Here is a 5,415-nt window from a genome sequence, read left to right as displayed (position 1 = left end):
TTGTGATTTTTTTGCGAGATAATCTCTGCGTAGTCACACAAAGAAAAACGTTTTGTGCCAAAAATATTTTTGAAGAAAAAGAATTTTAAGAATTTTCGAAATTCAAAATAGAGGATCCAATATGACGGAAAAATTTGCGCAGAGATTATCTCGGTGAAGAAAAAACGTACGGCGTTAAAAAAATATATTTTAAAGATAAAAGTTGGCACTTTAAGATGGCGTAAATGAAAGTAGAAAAAAAATTTACTTCTAGCAAAAAATTACAAATATATCAAAAAACCGTTAATTTTGATACCTTTAACTTCACTTTTCTGACGGAGCAATCTGATGGAGCAATTTCATTACCGGATTCGTGTTCAGCGCGCGAAAATATTGGGTTGTCCGGAAAGTTCGCCGATTTTGAAGGAAAATTGAAACGCAGAAGATAAAATTTTTAATTTCATTTATTATATTTAAATTTTTGCAGCACGAACTTTCCGGACGACCCAATACATCGGAAATGATATCTTTTATTCAAACAGCAAATATCACAACGTTATTATGTTATATAAAATAAAATTGTAAAAAATATATTTTAGTCTCTTACTTCATCTATACCTATAATGAGTAAATTAAAAATACAACCTAATAATAGAACTCAACTTATGAACATTTGCATTATTGAAGCTGGTATGACTTATGGTAAGCAATAAAAATACAGAATATATTTTATTCATTTGATCAATTCTAATTGATATATCGTAGGAAGGTAGAAAGCTAAATGCTAGCCAGCACAGGTTGTTGGTATGCAAGAATACATATATTTTAGAATTAAATAAAAATTATAGATGTTTCGATCCTTATTATTGGATCTTCAAGGTAGTTTTTGAAAAAATTCCATTGTGTAAATTTAAATGTGTACAAACCGCTTACCATTTCAAATATAATAAATATTTTTGAACTTGTCTGTATTTAACTGAATACTCAAACGAATTACATTATCTGCAATATACAATAACATGAAAAATAATAAAAGACATAAAATACTAATACAAAAAATATTTAAAAAATTTACATTACATATTATATACACTTACATTACATATTGACAATGGTCAAATAATAAAATAAATAATTTAGAACGTATACAGTAAGACCTTTCAAGAGTGTGTGTGTGTGTGAGTGTGTGTGAAAAGGTTAAACGAAATTGTTGTTACTAAGTGGGGGAATAATATAATACAATAAAAGAAATAATAAAAGAAAAACAAAAAGTCAAACGAGTTATAAAAATAAAGTATTAATTATAAATCTTGGAAAATTCATTCTTCTTAAAATAAATCATTATTTTATAAAGAATCCAACATTTCAGTATCCTCTTGTTAAAATAGTTATATTTTCCTATTTCTTAACATAAATAGACTCTAAGATTAATTGTTTGTTTTAATTCTTTTCTTCATCTAAAATCTTGATGTAGTTCCAATCAAAATCATGATTAAATTTAATTCTATGTTCTATATAATATTTAAATTTACGTAATGGAATTTTTTCAAAAACTACATTGAAGATGATCCAATAATAAAGATCAAAATCTGTAATTTTATTTAATTCCGAAATATATGATATTCTTGCACCAACAACCTGTTGGCTCGCATTGGCTTTCTACCTTCTTATGATTTATTCTTTGGAATCTTTAATTAAGATTGAGAATAAATTAATATGTTCTTGATAAATGCTTAAATAAGTATTTTCTATCAAAATGCTTAAATAAGTATTTTCTATCAAAATTTTGACAACTTCAGATACTTATTAAGCATTCAACAAATAACAAAATAATTGTTTATTATTAATAATAACAAATAACAAAATGACATAATAATTAAAATTTACTTTATTTTCTTTAATAACAAATTTATTAGAAATGTAATTGATTTTTTATTTTCCTTTTAAGTATATAAAATTCGTATAATAAAAAATAAATATTTCTTTTTAATATTTATTTTTTAGAGGATGACTATGATATAAGAGATATTATAAATGATGTTATTGAAAAGCCTGACTTTGAGGAAAAATCACGAAAGCATGGCTGTTTTGTTGAGTGCATTTTAAGGAAATTGAATTGGGTAATTATTTGAAAGATAATTCTAAAGTTTTTTATCTTTTATCAAATATTCGCGACATTCAATACAAAGTGTGGCAAATACTGATCAAATCTTATTAAAGATATATCTAATAATTGTTTTTTTATTCCAAAAGTGTTTATTAATCCCTTCAGATCCTGTGTGTATAATGTATATACATCAAATTTAAAGACATCTTCCTAATAGCATACTTTATTTGGGAGTCTGTCCATATCCTGAAGATATCCTTAGGATGTTTAAAGGACACACGGTATTCTTTGGATGTCCATAGGACGTCCCCTGGAGGTCAGTGTAGTTAAGGCTGTGTTGAAATTATTTAATTCTATCGATATTATTTAAAATCTGATGTACATCAATCTGATGTCCTCCATAATAATAAAATAAAGTTACTTCACAATCATGATTACGTCATGCTGACGTGCGAATGTTCATTTTATCACATTATGATATAGCAATGTCATGATGTGCGAATGCTTTGTAACATGCACATTATTTTGTTATGACACATCATATTTTTTTTCTGACTATTGTGACTCTATTGTGACGTAAATGTGACCTTTCGCTAGATAGGATAGATATATGTTAAAAAAATAATCAAAATTTTGAAAAAAAAATTAATTTTTTAGTATAAATTATTTATTAAAGTACACATAAATTGAATTAAAAATTCTTTTTAATATGTTCCAGTAAAATTAAGTCTGAAAGGATTAATAAATATTGTCAAAATTATGTCATTGATGTAGATATTAAAAATTGATATTTTCAAGTAACGTATATATGTATCCATATCATTTAAAAAGGAAAGTTTTCTATTATGAGATACCGAGTTCATTTTGGGTAAATGTTAGAAGTCTATGAGCAAAATTTAAAAAAATAATAGATCATTTTGAATAGAATTCAATAAGTTTTAAGATAATGTTATATTTAATTCAAATTCCATTTTTTTTCAAATTAAAGAAATGTAAAAAGTGAGCAAATCGCAAAGTCAAAAAATTGTGCTTCTAATATGAAATACTCCAAAAAATCGATAATAAAACGCAAAGTATATCAGTATTGTAATTAAAAAACTTTATTTAATGTTTCTTAAATACAAACAAACACAGCGGTGCGCGAAATGAAATGAAATATGCGATGCATTATACCCAGAACTCGTCTTCTGATAGTTGAAATCAAGCATTACAGAAATAGGCACTCGACATTCATTCCGGTTGTCCTTTTTATTTTTGTACAATAACATTTATACCTTAGCAACGATTTTCACTATGACATAGGAGTTATTTCATATTAGAAATATCCTGGGTATTTCATATTACGATTCCATGCTTTACGGTTTTACGATCATCAAATCTAACTTCTGTAATTAAACAATTTTTCTATTAATACTTACTCTATCACTACATGAAGAATTTATTGCCAAATATTTTTTTTATTAAATAATAAACAATGTTTGAAGGTTCATATCAATGAAACTTGAAGACGTCCAAATTATAAAATCTTTTTTTACAATGACTACAGGCATGATCTAATAACGAATTTTCTACTAAATATTTTTTAATCCAAGAACAATAAATTCATAGTGGAATCAATAGATAACGTATTAGTTTAGCAGAAACGCTGCTATTTCATATTAGGTACCTATCTCATAATAAGGAGCTTTCCTCTACTATAAGCAAGGAATAATTGGTTATATGTTTATTTATGAGACAAATATACATTATAAGTAATTGAATTTTAAAAAAGCTTAATGTTTATTATCTTTTTTTATCAATGTTAGATGGAAAAATCAGAATTTAAGGAAGAGAAATTTTATGCGGATTTAAATAACAAAATATTTGCTAATCATCCCTATAAAATTCAAATACATGAATTTCTAAGTGATTGTATGAGAAAAGGTAAAACTACTATATCTAGCGTATCTTTAAAAATATAAATTGACTGCTAATAAGTATAATAATATAAATATTTTTTTATATCTTGATTGAATAAATTTTTTGTACTCTTAACATTAAAGTATCTGCAATATATTCATACTTTTATTTGATATTAATATTGTTACATAATTTAAATATAATTAACAATATAATATTTTATTTTTTATTTCTTATTTTTTAATTAAATATGTTAATATCTAATATTTACATAACGCGTCTTTCTATTATTTTTATTAGATAATAAAATTTTAATTAATAAAATTTTAATGTAAGATGATTTTTAATGTAAGGTTGTTAATATATTATCCACTATATGTATTTTAGTAAAACATGCATCGCAAGAAAGATGTCAGCGAGGTGTTGTAGCAATGAAGTGTGGTGTAAAAAGTGTGTACAGATTGTTTCCTTCCATACTAACTGAATGAAAATGAAGAAGATATAGAGAATGCGGAGAATGGAAATAATTAAATATAATTAAATACCTATACACTATATATATATAATAATTAATGTTCCGTACAACAACGTAATAAAACTTTAATAAGAAAATTATTCTTCTTGTATTAAAAGTTCACATTTAATTTAATTAATAAGTTACTCTGTAAATATATGTTTTAAATAAAAACCCTTAAATTAAACTTCTTCAGTATGAAATTTAGTGTGAAATATTGTCATTATATGGCAAATTATTTTTATTTATACATAATTAAAGTTTATGTAATCTATAATCTTGATTTTTTAATTTATGTATTTTATATTTTAGAGTGAGAGAGCTAGTATATATACATATTATTTGCGATTAGTCTTTGAATAATTGCGCTTATAACAGTGAAAATATAATCTACATAAAATGAAAAGTCTGCTTTGCACCTGTCTTTTAATATTTGCTGTAAGTATTCTTTTAATCAACTACTTAAATTATTTCAATAAACTGCAAAAAAATTATGGTAAATATTTATTTTAGGAGAGGCCCAACTTAAAAATGAAGAAAGAACAAGAAGAGTTGGCTGGATTGCATGTGTCTGAAAAAGACAGAATTTAGTAAGTGTTTTTTTCAAATATGCTATACGTATTTTACTATATTATTTTGAATTTTTGTTTATATAGTCAGAAATATTTCGCACGAATGTGAAAAAAGTTTCTCCTTGATTGTATGCGCTATAAAAGTTGCACGCGAGGAACATGAAGAATATGTAATAAAGAAAATACAAGAAGAAGCAGAAACAGAATAAACTGTAGGTAAATACAATTAAATATACTATTACTATAGATAAGTACAATTAAATAAAAAATAAAAAATTATATAACTTATAATAAAAAGTTACAATATACAATATTAAGAGATACAATATTAAGAGGATATATTT

General features: G+C 24.4%; 1 long non-coding RNA gene across 1 annotated transcript in view; it reads left to right on the top strand.

The window, feature by feature from the left end:
* Positions 1 to 5,012: 5,012 nt before the first annotated feature.
* Positions 5,013 to 5,415, top strand: part of LOC108694842 — a 1,194-nt gene continuing 791 nt past the window's right edge. The window contains exons 1-2 of the long non-coding RNA XR_001932100.1: positions 5,013 to 5,089; positions 5,156 to 5,287. This is a non-coding gene — a long non-coding RNA (uncharacterized LOC108694842). The remainder of the gene's footprint in view (positions 5,090 to 5,155; positions 5,288 to 5,415) is intronic.

Source organism: Atta colombica, unplaced genomic scaffold, assembly GCF_001594045.1.
Source record: "Atta colombica isolate Treedump-2 unplaced genomic scaffold, Acol1.0 scaffold125, whole genome shotgun sequence".
Classification (NCBI taxonomy): Eukaryota; Metazoa; Arthropoda; class Insecta; order Hymenoptera; family Formicidae; genus Atta; species Atta colombica.
Note: the sequence above shows the minus strand (reverse complement) of the source record. Positions and strands in the feature narration are given on the sequence as shown.